Below are 17923 nucleotides of genomic sequence, written 5' to 3'. Positions count from 1 at the left end.
ATTTATTTTTGTACCTTTAATGAAATTGCCACATACCAGCGGGTGCACATTGAACCCCTCACTCTGGATGCTGATGAATGCTTAAGTGAGCTGGGCCAGTATTGGAAAGTAGATGCTTGAGCAAAATATTGTGAAATTGTATTTAAAACTTTCCTCCTTCTCACTAACTTACTCCTTCTAACCCTTACTTCATCATGAAGTAAGGGTTAGGTTAACCTACTTGAAAGAAATGTTACCAAATTTCTACAGATTTTTTAGGACACTGAAACATAATAGTTGTATTGGATTTGTCTTAGATTTTTTTGTCAGTTTGAAATTTATGTAGAAAAAAACTGTATTGTGTTTGTTGAAAACTTTCAATTTTGAATGTTTTCTGCTGCATTGTAGAACAAGTGAAAAAACTGGAGCAATATGGATTGTTTTCAAAGTGTTAAGTACAGTCAGTCTTCAGTCATCATTTTTTTGACAGTCTTTGACAATGTACTGGACGTGTCAAGTGTGTCAACACTTAATCTCAACAAATGAACCAAGAGATTCTTCATTCAATTTTAGTTTGTAATGCATGTGACACTGGCTTATTCCCTATCCAGGTGTGTTTCCCTGTCCCATTTCCATCAGGAGCAATGGTCACAAATTGATCTTTGCTTTCTTTTCCCACATAACTTTGTAATCCCAAAGGGAGGTGCTCGACAGACCGAAAGGAACAGTACTTTCTTTGTACTTGTTCTTTTTACTTCTGATTTATGTCTGCCATTTTCCTTAACCCCTTGACCCCCTGGTTCGCCTCCAAATAGTTTTGTTCTCATTCATTCTAAGGGAACAAGCTTTTTCATTAAATCAAAAATACTTCACATTAACCAAGCGACATACTGGAATTATTCCCAAGACACGGAGATAATCAAACCAACTGAATTAAATGTCAGATTTTTTGTAAAGTCATGCTGTCTGGCACAGAAAAAGTAAAATTAACTGTGCATCTAACATACAAACAAGGCAGGTCTGTAATAAAGTGCTCCACAGAGCGACAAACTCATCCAAACAATCCATAACACTGCCATCTGCCTGAAATTAATGTAAGGTTAATGGGAAGTTCAGTGTTAATTTCCTGTCTGAAGTCTTTCTAAAGTCATTTTCCCACCAGCTCATTTGGGAAGTTTCTTTGGTTCCCACCCCATGTCAGTGATGTCTTGTTCACCTATCAGTTAAAAGGATGCCACATCAAATATACATCTGAAAAAGAATTTAGGGTTATTAGCACAGATTGGGCAATGCTTCGGCTGGTCTGGTAAGATTGTTGTCCTTTGCTGTAAAAAGCAAAGAAAAAGAAAAACATTTAATAATTCAGTCAGCCAACCTTTTCAGTTTTTGTGTATCAAATCCCCTGAGTTTCTAACTTTTTAGGCACATTTTGCTCAAGTGACACGGTTTGGCTCCAACGTGCTTCATGGAGCAACAAATGACTTGACTCTCAGTAGCCATCCACAACCTGTTCAGATCACTTATGTCTTTCTGCAAGGCTTCACAGGAAGCTGTTCTCTCCCGTCTGAAGTCATCTGCCGTCACTTTGCAGCTGGTACACATCTGACATTTTACAACGCTGAGTCCCCAAAACTTGACAGATCTCTGAGTATACCCCCACCCAAAGCTCAGTGACTTAGACTATAGAAAATAGAGTGATGTATCGGATTTTCATTCATGTCAGTTTTTCCATGATTAGCATGTTTGCAGCCTCTCTGTGACAGAGCCATGGAGTTAAAAACAAAAATGCACTTATGATGAACTGTGGCCAATGAAACGATAACCTTGAGAGGAAAACGGGCAGAAGTCAGGGCCACAGTGGACCACAATGAGGCTGGGGGAGCTTAGCTTTTGGCAGACATGTCAATCCACCAGACAGACAACTTTGTGGTCTTGAAATCCTCTCTGCCATTCCTAGTCTAGTCAAACTTTATTTTTTTGTCACTTGCATTTGTAAATGGTACTAATTAAACATGAATTGCCAGAAGGTCGCAACAAAGTCTCTGTGAGGTGTCTGTTCCTTGTTTAAAGTGTGTTAACTAGTTGTGAATCAAATATGAAATCATCTCCAGAAGCCTGGCAGTGTAGAGAAAACATATCAAAGAGAAGCTTTTAATCTTTCTAATCAGAATGTTGTTTTTGGATCTTCCACAGCCAATCACAGAAACACAGGACATTGTTTCATTCATCCCATCTCACTTTTTTTAAGCACTAGTTATTTTCATGGTTGACCTGCTGTTTAGCATTTTTTTAGGACTGAATTTGTTGGTCGGCAAAAAATAAAAAGCTTCAGCAGTAAAAACAGTTTCAAGGGGTGTTCATTCATGCATTATTGATAACAAAGCAACGGGGGGGAGGGATATAGGGGGTGAGAAAGAGAGACTAAAGGGGGACAAAAGTTCCCAAAGAAAAAATTTTTGCTGATATGCTTTTCACAGTCCTGCTGTGCCCGTGTTACCTCTACAGACATGTGAAAGAAAACATGTTGTGAGGAGCAGTAACAGCCTTAGCACCTACTAAGACTGAAACAAAACAAGGTTAGTGCTGACAGCAGTCTGCTGTGTTATGTACAACCATAACTATTTGCTCTGTGTTGGTGATATGATTATCTCAGTCTGTATTTCATGCAGACATTGTTAATAAATTGTAATCGCATCTTGTTGTTATATCTTCTGATAACATCCACAAGTAGATTCAGTTTTATCATTTCAGTTTCCTCACTGATGGCATGGATTCATTTTGTGAATGAACTAAAGCAGGGCCTAATTACATACCTTAACACTCATTTATGTGGTGTAATATTTCTTTACAGGTGTTGTAACAGTCATGACAGCCATCTTCCAAGTTGAGAACAGACCAATGAATGGAGCAATAAGGAGAAAAGTCTAACAGGCTAATAATAGTAATCCACAGTTATTACCAGAACCAGACTGCTGCTAATTAACTGGTTTCAGTGCAGTGCGGATGTACTTGTGTGTTTCCAACAGTCCTCCCTGCATCCTGTCTTTTTTCATTGTTGAGAATACCATCTCTGCTTGGATCAGCATTTACTACTTGGTGGTGCATCTGATGAGGACACTGAATTGTGCAGCTTTGTTTTTGAGTTGCTCAGGCCAACATCAGTATGTCAGTGTATTACTGTAAATCCGATAGACAGGATATTCCTCATGTAATTTGGTGGTGGGGGTGTTTGGGAAAAGAAATGCCTTTATATCTTACTCACCAATGTCAGTCAGAGCAGAAGGAGGGAGAGCTTTCTAGATGTGTGTGTTGTGCCCAGTGAATGTGTGTTATAAGGTGAAACCGGTCACTGAGACAGCTTGCCGTGGGCTTTCTTCCTCCACATCCTGTGTTCAGTCAGTGAAGTCCTCACTTCATTGCAGACATGTTGTGTTGCAACACCTGAAATATTTTCAGCACTTAAGTGCTTTAACACGAGTGTTTAATGTAATGAAAAGCATAGTAAAACCTAATGAGAGGCGTTCAAGGGTAGTAAAATAATGTATAATATTGCCATAACTCTTTGGCTGACAGTCTACTGAGGCGTAGAACCTAATATTAGTCATTAATAGATAATGAGGTGAGTTGAACATTATAAATGGGTTTGTAAATGTGTTGCTAAAGAGGTCAACATGCAGGAAGCAGTTGGCATTTAGTCAGGTGAGAAATGTATTTTAACGTTTCTTTGACCTTCTAAATCTAAATTATATTCCTAATGCCCCGGTATGTTATGATTTTAAATACTTTTTAAAAATCACATTATGCGCCATTGTTTCCTTACTGAGATATGCATGTGGTGCAAAGGGAGGAAGCCCAAATAAGGGTGTAGCTGCACTGAGGGTCCTGCGAGGCTCAGTCAGATAGCAGCAGTAGCAGATTGGTTGTGTGGGCGCATGGATGAGAGTAGGAAGTCATCCCTTAAGTCCCGCTGCGCCTCCCTCTGTGCCAAGGTTCCACACTGCCAGAGTCCTGGCTGTGATCTGGAGCCTGCAGAACCTCCTTCACCTCAGCAGAGATCTGCTCTCTCCTCCACATTTCATTAACGGCCACTTTCCTGCAGTAATGCTGAGTTTTGAAAAGGTGGCACACTGGCTGTGGAGTGATTACAATGCTTGGATGACAAGGAGTAAAGCAGGTTTTCAGCTTGTAGAGACCATCTGTCAAAGTGTGCGTCAGATCTGGCAGTTATATTGGAACTGAGGATTTATATGCTGCAATTTCTCAGTTGTGAATGAGTAAAAATAAAAAACAACAACAACAACAACTCCCACAGATGACATAACAGCAGGCTGGTGCAGTGTGTTCCCAGTGGACACAGTAACACAGATGTATGACAGCAGCTACTGACACCAGAACGTGTGAGATGTGCGAGCCGCAGCTGCACAGGCGCACAGACTCGCTCGATCGATTTTAATTCCAATTCGCAAGTGTCTCCCTGGCTAACCGGGGTGAGGAAGATGTACTGCATGATGGCTGTATTGCAGCTGACCCTGCGAAACAGGGACATTTTTTAGAGAGAATAGTTATGGATGGAATGTGTTCAATATTGCTGTAGAATTGCAGGCAAAAGGCATCAATATTCTGTTTGTTTTCACTGCTATCTGTACAGGTGAAGGACAAAAGCAGCTAAATATTAACTGTTTCACTGTAACCTGTTAATGGCACATCAGAGGTCATGCGGACTGTGGAGGTAAATTTAATTGCTGTCATGGGAGCAGGGGAGAGCAGAGGTCACACACCTTTCCTGTGGACCTGGATGCCTCGTCGCTTTTTAGTGACAGGAAGCAGGCAGACTATTGCTGCTCATTTTTTTCACTTGGTTGATTTATCCATAATCCAATAACTACATGAGGGATATTTTTAAACACTGCAGGTATTTTCACACACTACTTTGACTTCAAATGGGACATAGTGCTTGAAATTTTTTTTTTCTTTCCCTGTGAACAAATAATGGAAACATGTTTTTTATTTTGAGGTAATAATGATGGATTTTTGGCAGAACAACATAAACCCACTGTCGGTTTTTACATTCAGACACCTCAAGGGTAGAACATTCTCACATGATTGGAAGTGAGTGATTTCTCCCTATCTTTGTTCACCCTGTGCCAGGGTGACAATGGTGCATGAAGGAGGGAGACTGAGCCGGAAGGAAGAGGGAGATGAAGAGGAGGAGGAGGAGGAAGAGGAGGAGGAAGAGGAACAGGCATTTCTCGTGTCTTCTCTCACTGTTCTCATGTGGAAATCCAAGAGCTGAATAATTCATAGCCTGTGGGAGGTGAATAATGATGTGCAAGTGATTAAAGGGTGCATGCTGATGAGCTAGAGAGAGAGAGAGAGAGAGTGAGAGAGAGAGAGAGAGAGAGAGAGGAGGGCTTCCCCCCTGAGTGATCTCTCACCTGCTCCTCCAACAGGAAAAAAGGAACAAATGACAATGCTTCTGTAGAACAGCTAAAATAACACACATACATTTCACTGAGTGCAAAGTGTTCAGCCTCTGCTGTGCATCACATTTATCCACGTGCGCTCTGAATGCCATAAAACTGTGTAAATGGAGTGAAAAGGAGAATCCATGTTTAAAAGTGGTGAATAATACATAGCAGCAGCATCACGCAGAGCCGTGCCTGCATGCAGGGGTTTCCTATGCAGAGAGGGTGTGGGAAAAGAGCGGTTGCATCTGGGGTTTATCTAGCATTGCCTAACACAATCTCTGTTTCAAGGATGTAAATGATTCTCTGTAGAGTTGTGCGTGTGTCTGTGCTGACACATCTGAGGCCCTGCATGTGTGCTTGTTTTTTTTGCAGCGCATGGGCCACTGGTTCCAGTGTTAAAAGTAACTCCACACAACAACCACTGTTACATACAACTATTCTAAATATACACCTCACATGTATGTGAAGTTGCAACATGCCCCCAGGCAAGACAAAAGAGAACGCTGCACTGTTATTTATTAAAGCGATGTAGGAGGGATGTGCATGTGTGGTGCAGGTTATGACCTGACGGCTTCACTGCAGCTGTGGCGAAACACCAGGGAGCCGTTCAGCATGTGAGGACCGGAGGCTGGGGTATGATAGGTGATGTTATGACATTATTTTCTTATACGGGAACATGCGCAGCAGGATGTGTTATGACAAAACAGAGGGTGCGTGTGGCAACTCACTGGGCAGCAGAGTGAATCAAACTGTACTTATGTAAAGGCAGCGCCGAGGGTTCCCCTTTTTTAATGACATTAAACAACTGGGTGTCCTTTCAGCAGGTGCTGCAGGAATAATTCATACCGACAACACGCACATAATGAAGAAATATGTAGGTGTGAAAGCCTTCAGACCTGCAATAAAGGTCGCATATTGCGTGGAGAAAAAAATCCCCCTGCAGTTTGTGTAGAAGGGCTAGTTGAATAAACTGAACACGACATCCTCACCATACTGGAGGCTGAGCGGAGAAAACACCACCTCGTCTGATTCATCTGCAACAGTGGAGGCAAATGCTGAATGGAAAAAACAAAATCATACATCTTTTCACATCACATTCTTTTTAAAATGAAATCTCTCAAATAAAAAGAAAATATCGGCAAAATGAAACAGTGAAACTATAACAAGTTACAGATGGCTTTGTAAATAAGCAAACCCCTGACCTGAAATCAAAACATTTTGGACTCTATTTTTAAAGGCAGGTTAAAGCAGAATATGTTGCCTTTTAAAAGGTAATTATCTTTTTAGTTTTACATGTTAATTACATATTATCTACGTTGAGTTGGATTTTTATGTGTGGGATTGCTGACATCAATTATCTGCCATCTTCTAATATTTAAAGGTTTGTAATATTAGCAGCTCTTGTTACCCATAGAAAAATTGGTGACAGGTTGCTTTAAATCTATCGTCATTCGTTATCTTTAGTGAAGCATTAATCCGTTTGATCTATTTTTGGCCAATTAGGGACAGAAATCCACAGCAAGCTGGACATCCCAAACACATTTTACATTTCATGTTTGATTGTATAAACACGCTAAGGCGAACACGTTAGCCAGGAGTCTCTTATGTACATGTCCAACAGACACAAAGTCACACCAGCATTAATTTGGAGTTGTATTTCTGATCTTCCTGTGAAATTTATAAGCTCCTGAGAAGATTGACTGGCACTTTACCTGCTAAATTCTCCATTATGTTCTCAAGCTGCTTTCTAACTTCTGGCTTCTAGGCTATTAGTGAAGGCCTACTTAAAACAAGGTTGATAGGTCTTTTCAATAGAGGGCATTTTGAAATGTCACATTTGTAAAAAATAATAATAATAATAATAATAATGATGGCTGAATTTAGCTGCTTTGGATCTAATATCAGGATCTTAAAGATCTTAAAGATCCTGATATTGAGTATGATACACTGTCACGGCTTAGTGGGACACTTTGTTAGAAGAGAACTATAGTTAATGTGAGCTTTTCCTACCATTAGAAGTCAAAACATCTGAAAGAGAGCTGCGGGTAACTCCTTTTTTAATTTCACATAGCCATTTGACCCATTGTTCATATCAAAATATTATTTTGATTTAATAAGTGCACTCTAAGTCCATGGATAAAACCTGCCGAATGTGGGGTTGGTTCAGTCTTGACAGAGCAGAGGGCCATGTCTCTGGTGAGGGTCATTGTCCTCCGGGGTGGACCAGCATCCTGGGGTTTTCAGCTGAAAAAATAAATCAGTGTTCCCTCTCTCTCTCAGCTCTCCTAACACATTCTTTAACATGACCTGAGGAAAAAAATACAGTCAACAGGTTAATGATTTGATGGTAGAAATTTTAATGGATAAAACAGAAGAAAAGACGCCTAAGAAAAAGCTCAACTGAAGACAAAGCTCTGTGTCATGAGTATATTTTCACATACTTATCATAGTTGAGCCATTTGTCACATTTCTGTGCTCATGACATAATTTGTTATTAGAGGAGGGGTAATCCAGAGAAGTTCTGATCAGTGTTTGGCTCCTACACACAATCGAGCACTCAGCTTCCTCTTCCTGCTTGTGCGAAGACAGAATAAGAGGCGGGCTCTGCAGGAGTGTGTTCACAGAGACAGACACAGAGGATGTCTGGGGGGAAAAATTTCTCATGAAACCACACACGCTTTCCTTTGCTTGGAAAAATCGCGTGACACAGACTGAACGTCTCAGTATTCAGGAGTTCACGTGACGGCAGGTGTTGACTTGGAGCACAACACGACACAACTGCCTGACAGTAGCGCCTATGACAGAGAATACCTCCTTGAGTTGTTACAGCATGCTTTCTTTACCTGCAGGAATACATTCATCATATCTGGGTAAAGAATAGCTTCACTTGCCTAAGGAAGGTGGAGGTTGTTGTGAAGTTGAAGAAATAATTACTGCATGTAACAAGCCATACACGAACAACTTGTCATTTCTGGCCACACAGCAGCATGGTTCTAAGGATGACAATGTGGGTCAGCTGCTAGATATCTCAGCATTTATCAGAAGAATTGCCTTGAAATTTGGTACAGACATTCATGGTTCCCTGAGGATGAACCCTAATGATTTTTGTCTAACGCAGTCATGAGGTTGTGGTTTTGAGTGAAGTGTACTGACAACTGTTGTCATGAAATCTGGTACACTCCAACACTGTCATCAAGTCAAAATTCTAATGTTTTATTTTTTGTCAGGCTTATCAGTTTAACCAAAACTAAGGTGATGAATATTATACCAGCTAAATTTACGCTTTATCATTGTGGCCATATTAGCACGCTGACTTTGGCATTGTCATGCTTTGCAACCTCTCACGATTTCTGCCATCACTGTATTAGTGTTGTTACACTTCTGTTTGTGTGTGGATTAAACAAATGTGATACAAAACATAAGGAGCTTTAGAGGTGGGGGTAGGTGGATTTTTGAACTTTGAATAGAGCTAAGCAAGCTATCTGTTTTCACCAATTGCAGTCTTTATATCAGTTTTTAACTAAGCTAGTGGCCTCCTGGCTCAAGCTCCACACAGACAAAAGAATAATATCAGTCTCCACATTTGCAGCATTCTCTTTGGCTTACAAGACAAGAACTATTAGTTAAAGATGCATATATTTTGGATTTTTGAGTAATCTTGTTAAAATCAATACATATTAGCTTTTGGAATAAAACTTTTTTTTGGTGCCATAAGTATAATTTTTCAGCAAATCACCCTTGTCCTGTAGTTTAGAGTTCAGCTTTTAGCATCCTGTATCACACCCCACATTTTTATTGTTCCTGGCATCAATGCAACACACTATTTCCCAGTTCTTTTCTTGTGCTTGCAACAAGAGACTTAATCAGCGTTTATGATCATATCAACAGCGGGGTAGCTCTTCAGAAGTTGATGCCAGCACACTGCAGGGACATCAGCCAGCTCCAGCGTGCACCAGGTCGAAGGTCTTCGCAGAGTGGTGAAAGTCATGTAGACCAACTCCCTGAGTACCTGTCTGCCTTGACTCAGCAGCCTTATTTTCCCTCCCTCTTGTATCCTAATGTACTAAGAATGGTTGTGTGCTATGACGTGACACAGTTTTGCTTTCCATTGTCCTAGGGTGGACAAGGTGTCTCTAGATTTTCCCCCTTGGAGACTATCTGAGGCTGTGTCATACAAACTGTACTTCTGCCCAGTGTTGAAGAGCACGTAGCCACGGGTTCACTACAGAGATAGTTGTCAGAAAAACTCTGGGAAAGTTACGAGTTACTCATTATGCTTATGTTTAGTGACGTAAACTTCACCACCTGAGGAACGTGCCGTGATGCATTCCCTGGTTTCCGACTCACTGACACACCTTGACACTAATCAAAACAGACGTTAAAGTGATGTTTTTAGAAAATGCTTGTGTGGCAAGTCAGCACCTCAAAATAAGTTAAGTAAGCTCCATTAAAACTTTTGGACAAAGTTGGCCAGAGCTTACACAATCCTAAAGGAGGTGTACATGTGGATGGAGAGCAGATGTAAAATTTAAATATATATATATGAAAACTAGAAGAAAGCAAAGGTATCTATTGGTAAGACATGATGATGAAATCAGAAAGTTGTAAAAAATAATAAAAAGACATTTTATTGGTGTGTGTTGTAGTCACATCATGTCATACTGAGAAACAGCATAAAAACAATAAATCCAGCTTGTCACAGATTCTGTGAACTACAAAACATAAGGTCGAAGTGTTGACTGCAGATGCTGTACGGGACAGATTGTATTCGGCAAACTGACCTTCTTCTCTGTTCCAACCTGATAAATTTAATGGCTTTATCTGACAAGACAATACGCTGCTCACCACTTATCTTCACATTTAAGACACAGGAGGAAATGTACGCACGATGATAGCAACAAAGTAGGTCACTCTATGTATAGAGAAGAACTGATTTTTGAAGCACAATGTGGATCCCTCTCACCTGCATCACTGTGCGTACAGGCCACACAGTGATGTGTAGACTCGTACATGATGTAGTTAGGCCAACACAGAGTTTGCAAGTAGAGGTCTTAGGAAGATTACGATTGATTATGCAGTGGTAACAGTGGGAGGAAAACAGCAATCATGAGAACACCACAGCCTTCTGCACAGACCACCCACAATAAACAAACTACAGTGAAACATCTGGAACTGCCTGAAACAACAGCAAGGTTTTAGGACACAAGTCCTGTAAAATATCCCTCACTTTAAATAAACTGCTTTTACTCATATTTAAAAATTTTAATCATGCTACAAGCTATGCCTGTGAGGTGTCAGTTCCTCATACATGCAGTGACCTAATTAAAGAATATGAAATCAGCAGATGATGTATTGTTTTCCTTGTCTCCAGTTCTCTAACTCATCAACTTCCCCCGAACTGAAAACAAACAAGATTCTGGTTATCTTTCTCACATCCTCCCTCTGGGCTGGGTGCATATGATGTCACTGTCCCTCACCCCGCAACCCTATAGACTCATCACCTACACTATCCTGTGTCAGCTCGGGTCGTGCCCTGATCGCTTCCCACACAATGTGTCTGAGACCTGTGTGTTGGGGTCAAGAGTTCAGGTCAGCACCATGCATCTGTTACAAAAGAAAAACCACTGTGAGAATAAGACCATGTTTGGGTGAGTGTGAAAATGGAAAATCTCATCTTTTGTGATATTTCTGTATGATGGTGGTGTGTGGGCAGATGCCCACATTCATGTGACTAAGAGTGCCTGTTATATCCTATATGCATATTGTGAAGATTCGTACATTGTAACCAATGGCTTAGTTAATAGCTCATGTAATTATTGATGTTTTTTTAAAAAATTGCCATTTCTTGTTGTGTAAAATCTATTCTCAACATTTTTTTATTTTTAATTTAGGGCTTCAATTAATCAGGCGGACCCCTTTAGTGGAGTAGGTGAGCACTTGCAGAGCACGGAACATCAGAGTCAGAATTTATTCTTCATTTACAGCTGCATCTTTGTTGGCTGTGAGAAACCCACAGCTCTTTATTGGTGACACACCGACATTTATACCTGCAGACTGATGATATTTTTTTAGAAAATAATTAAGTCGTTCGTAAATGGAAATTTCTCAATTTATATGCCAGGCTTGCGGTTCTCGTGTTACTGTGTTATTAATAGATGGCTCTTCCACTACAATAATTGATAATGTCTGAGGTTTGAATGTCAAAAAGTCTGTGGATTTGGTTGGGATGTGATGCAGAGTGAACAGTAATTAATTAAAGAGCACCATAAAAAGGCTACGCATGTCAGGCTGGAGGAGGATATACACAAACCAAAGGCATTTGTCACAACATGGCAACCTAAATGTTGATCTTAACAAGAGTTTAAAAGCAGCGACCTGAAAGACATTGCCATCCACAGAGTCAAGTCGTTAGCATGACTAAAATGCCTTATTATAGCTGTATAAAGCATCGATAAATGAGTCATTAACCATTAATAAAGCTAACAGCAAAGACCTACTTTTTAAATGTCAGAGAGCTCACACAAAGACTCTCAGTCATTGTTCACCACAGTCCCTGCTGGCACCACTTACTCTCTGTGGAAGTGTATTTCTCAGTGAAGTGCACAAAATCTAAAAAAATATCATGTGACTGCATTCTAAAAAGCTGGTGGCTGTTGTAATAATACTCATTAAGAACTTAAGTGGGGAACCAGAGGCTTGAGGGCAGGTTGGCAGCATCCCTGCTGTGGGAATGGATGTAGACAAGGATGGTGGGTAAACACAAATGTTCCTTGTCTCACGGGCAATTAAGCCCATCTAATTAAGGATTTCATCTATAGTGAAAATGAAATTTAATGAGCTGCTTAAGATGCCTCAGGTCTTTCTATGTGACCTGATTTACATCATATGTCAGCAAAGTTATTTCTGCACAGATAGTAATGTAGAAAGCATAGAGCCTGTTTTCTTACTATTTGACTGATGATATCAGCTTCTGAGTCAAAGGTCATGGCCGGGCTGAGGGAGACACAAATAATTTCCCCGACAGTGGCGCCCCTGTTTTTATAAATAAACAACATCTCATTTTTTTCGGCTGGTAACAAATTCTCATCCCATTCACCAGAATAATTCGCGGCAGGATGTGTGAATGATAAATATTAATAATCCAGAGGCCCAATGTTTTGAGAGCCACTCATCTGGGAGAAAATTCAGGACCAGAAAAACCCAAACATTCTTCAACAAATGCCAATATGACTGTGAGAAAATATTAGATATGACAGAATCAGGAAAGATTATAACTTTTGTTGAGATATATAGGTGCATGTATAAAATGTTTATGCATAAAATGACAATCAAAAGCAAAGCAGCTTTCCTGTCTTTGTCTTTTCTATAAATGCATGGAATTAAAAACATTTGTTTTGAAATGCAGTATTTATAAATCCTGCCAGTTACATTGTATGGATAATTGGGTGCCTCAGAACAATCCTTACACATGCAACAGAATGTGCCTTTTTAGTACTTTCTTCTTTTATATTATTTATGAAGTTCAAGGCTCATTAGTGACTTTGATAGTCTCACCCCCAGGCCAATAGTAGCTGTTACAGTATCACATGCTTACAGTGCTCAGTAAATAAATAAATAACATCTTATATCTTCACAACAAGGACCCCATAATTAAACCGTTTGATTGATTAAATAAATGTATAAACATACATATATGATTGTTTATAATAATAATTATTTCAGGTTTCTCTGTGCACCCATGCTTGCTAGTTTGTACAGTATACAGGACAACCTGCAAAGGAGTTTCACTTTCGGGTGGATGGAGCTGGGTGTCCTTTTATAAATACTCATCATCTGAATAAGTAATTCTAAAGTACATATACATCCTTTTTGAATCCTTCTTTTGCATCTTTTTTTCTGTTTAAACTGTGTGAGATTTTAGAAAGAAACTGCAAAGTGATCCTGATGTGTCAGGATGGAACAGAGGATTGTGTCAAGTGTCTGTTCTGAGAGTACGTCTCCCCTGCAATCGCTGTCTTCTCACTCACTCCTTTTAAGTCTTCCTGTGAGGATGTGTCCGTCTTCCTCCAGCGCAGATGTGTATCATACAGTCACTGTTTTACACTAGTAACATATGCTTCAGGCTTCGATGTCTCGCTGGGTTTACGTGATCTGAGAAGTTCCCCAGTCAACAGCCACGCAGCTATATGATGCTGACAAAAGTTGTCATCTGTGCAACATCATACAGGGCAGAATGAGGACACGCACTTGCAGCTGATCACACATGCAGACAAACAAATGCGGCTGGGGGCAGATAAAATGAAACAGATAGAGGAGTTTCACCCTGTGGGGTGTCTGCAGTCTCCTTTGAAAAGTTCTCTCCAAATCAGCAGCATGTCAGCAGAAGCAATGGAAAGAGAAGCCCCTTGTCCCCTTCAGGCCAGCAGGAAAAAGGCTGAATGAACTTAAAGCAGACATCTGAGAGGCTTGCAGTGTCCCAAACTGCACAGTGGAGAAATTAACAGCCAAGAGCCTGCTGGACAGACAGGAGGACTGAGTGCGAGTGACTGATATGTTACTATAACAACTTCACGTGTGCCTCGTTAACGGCACATCATGGGTGTCTCCATGCAATCCAGCACAACATTCTGCATTTATTTTGTCTGTTCACACAGCAGTGAACCCATGCTCATTTCTTTTTTTGTATGCATGTGTGCTGTGTGTGTTTGTGTGAATAATTGACTTGGCCACAGAAACATTCGGTAATGCTACCCTCCAAATCCTGCCAATGCATTCCCCTTGAAACCAGAGTGTTTGTCTAATTCAGCGTAAAATTGAAGAAGCTGAATGTGATGTGCAGCTCTGAGGACCAGCAGCACAAGACGCCCCTGAGCCTCATTCAGCTGTGAAACAAACGCCTGATGAGGAAGCTGTTTCCTGTTTTAAAGGGTCACCATGGCACTAATGACAACCAGCTGAAAGTAAACTAACAGGAAGAAAAGGAGAGGAAAGTCTTCGATATTTCCTTTTTCCTTCCTCCGTTGTAAAGGCGTCAGAGGTGAGGGTTTGCTCAGCCTGCCCAGTGTTTGGTTTGGCACTCACTAATTCGGCCTTGGCTCCCTTGGGAAAGGTAGTGAGGTGGGGTAACTATATATGGAAGATATTTCACCAGCTTCTGGAAGGCTCTGAGCCCTTTGCCACAGAGAGGGGAGGTGACACACTCCCACTGACCTGCTGCAGGCTTTTCATTACAGAAGCTGCACTGCTTCAAAATATCTGAGGCCAGCGTGGAAGAGCAGAAAGTGACAGACATTTGCAAACATAAAAGAAGAGCATAAATTTACGTATGTTAGCGAGGAAAATGGCACTCTGTATTTACTGCCACAGTCTTTCAGGAACTCTTGAACCTTGGAGGTCCAATAGTCTCTCAAACTTACATTTCATTAAACCAGATCTTGTTTTGCCACATTTTTTCAATAAAAAATATTGAACATTCCTTAAATAACCTCTCTATATATGGTGTGATTATTACAAAGCAAATGGAGGAGATGGAAGCTGGGCAAAGGGGCAGACAGGTGGCCGAGTTTGACAGAGACTGGTGGTTGGCGGCTGAAGAGTGGAAGGCTTGTAGGCTGAGGTGACAGGGGCTGACAGAAATGAGTCGAGGGTGAAGCTGAAGAAGATGCTCAGTACAGGACACTATAATCAATATTTGGAAAAACAAAAGAAAAACTCAAGTATATGTTATACTGAATGGCTTAGAGAGCAAGGATCACTGAATCTGCCGCTACAATCTGGCAATGAGCGGATGAAGAGGCAGGGTTCTTATTGTACCTGATGATGAAGATGATTGGAGACAGATGTGAAGGTGGACCTGAAGGTGTGGAAAGCCGCACCCACAGCATACACACACGGAAAGACAGGCAAGGGGTGTGGAGACATGTAGGAGGTTGTGTTGACTTTTATTCTGAAACAATCAAAGAAAATGCAGTGTATTTGTCACACGATTAGTGCAGACAGTATATAGTGTGACATATCACATAGCTCCTCAAATATCCAATCAAATAAAATATTTGTATGTTTATGGTTGTTTGGCTGCATGTCAGCCATTGACACGCTGACCGTTTCATTTTGTAAAAAAACGCCTTTTGGCCTTTTTTAGAAAGTAAGCCTACGGTATGGTTAAACAAGGAACAATGAACAAAGAAATGAAACAGCATCTATCTTTAATTCAGTGAAGACATACTGAATATCCTGTAATTGCATTGCACAGTCTTTTCTCAGTATTACAGGAGTGACTGTTCAGCAAAGCTATTTTAAATCCTTCTCAAATATCCATGAATAATCAGGGTTTCATTGCAGCGTAAGTTTTGGACGTTTTCTCATCTTTTACTATATTTTGCTTAACACTCATTTTAGACACTTAAATTTTATGGTTAACATTAAGTCACACAATAGATAGACAGTATGGCTAACATTAATTACTGTCTTTATTTCCTGGTGGAAGCAGCACTGTGAGCTCTTCTGTCACTTTCTTAATTCACTGCCACAATGACTGTGATGACAACGACAAACAAAACAGGAAGCTCAGAGTTCCTTTTTCTGGAGAACTTGATTAATTGATTTCTTAGCTAACATCCACTTTACAATAACTGAGACTGCGTTTGACACCAGTCATCCCTGTGACACAGTCTAATCTGTGGTTATCGTGTCCAGTCTGCAATTTAATGCACCCCAGCATGGAACCACAGCAGTTCATTTCAATTCAATGTATTTACATAGCCATATAGCTATATTTATATATATGATTACCTGTAGTGTTCTTGGCACTCACAAAACAGCAAGCTTTCAGCAAAATAAATAAAACCTCACTGTACAAACTGTACACACCAGCCCTGCACCAAATGGCAGACAAAGCAGCTAACATTAGTCAGACGTCTGTCTCAGTAGCTGGATCCAGGAATTCTTCTCAGGAGTTACTGAAGACCAATGCCAGGGCAAGGCTAATATCTGCTGGATATGATTACCATGTGATTGTTTGCTAAGATGTCAGGGTAGCTTGTAAGGTGATAGTATAGACTGGGGGTTTGTCAGCTCATTGTGGAGTTGTTCTGCATCTAATAAAGGCTTAACGTAATCCAAAGGGAAAGGCTTTAACCTGTATTACTGTGTTAGTCTAAAAGTATTTCCTTATTAGCCATATTAATGTGTGCATCATATCAGATTTATAAATTAATCAACTCAAATGTCACTCATTCAGTCATTCATTCTTGTCAGTTACACATCTACAGTCATATGTCCAGTTAAGCAGTTGTGTAGAGTTATGCAGAGGCTGCAAAAATCAGTTTATGGAACATATTAGCTGACAAACAGAAATATATGCATGTTAAGAGCCCGAGCACATTGACTGTACATGTGTACAGAGTACCATAAAGTGTGGGAGCAGAGAAAACAAGCAGTTTACAGACACTGTGTGGGCTGTAACACCATTTATTTATTTCAGATTGTTCCAGCACTCTACTCTTACTGCTTACCTATCCATATAGCCTATTAAATATGGAGTCGCCCCTGTTTCAGTTGCATCATGCTAAGAACTTCTTAATCACTCTCCTTGAAAAGACTTTGACCTTGAATGTTTCCTGCATGTTGTGAAAGGTTGACCTAACAATATTAAGATAGTTGTCATTATCCAAATACAAAATAATAATAATTGAAATAATAATTAACCGATTTCTATGAACCATGTCCCTGTCCAGCATGTTCATCTCGCAGTTTACAAAAACAATGTGTATGAAGTTATTGTTTAATGCCCAGAGTTTTTCAACCTGATGTCCTGAGCAGAGCTGGACAGACCTCTGCACAGCTACAGTCAAGGACATTTCCGTCTCCTGTCTCTTGTCCTCTCATCCTGCAGTTGTCTATCTGTCTGCACTTGTCGGCTGGATGTGCCTCCTTCCTTCAAAAATATAAATATTACTTTCTGAAAAGAACAAATTGTGTTTTTTTTTCTACTTCTGCATCAAACATTTGTTTGAAGTCAGACCAAAGCAGTTTTTTTAACCTTTTTTCCAGTGCTTATTTGCATTCAAAAGGCATCAGAACTGTGTGACTTGGGGGGGAAGTGGGAATGAGGCTGAGAACCAGGGGTGGATGGTGAGTGGGGGTGGCTTGTGTTTGGTGGTGGAGGTTTTGTTGTGATGTACAAGCAGGCAGTGACCTTCCACTTTCTTTGTGACTGGTAAGAATGACTCATGAAATTCAGTTTAATGAGAAAACCATTGAGAGACAGTGTTCACATTGCCCTGCACAGGGTGTGTCGCCAGAACAAAAACTGTGGCACTAGTAAAAGGGTGGAAGGATTGTCTGTGCCGTCATAGTGCATAATAGGGTGTGTGTACTGTCACATCCTCCTGGGTGCATTTGGGAATTCGACAGATGACAACTGCTAAATGGTCTGCAGGAATGTATGCACTGTGTCCTGCAGACCCAAGCCTGAC

The sequence above is a fragment of the Scatophagus argus genome, chromosome 14 (assembly GCF_020382885.2).
Source record: "Scatophagus argus isolate fScaArg1 chromosome 14, fScaArg1.pri, whole genome shotgun sequence".
Lineage (NCBI taxonomy): Eukaryota > Metazoa > Chordata > Actinopteri > Scatophagidae > Scatophagus > Scatophagus argus.
This window is presented reverse-complemented; position numbering follows the sequence as displayed.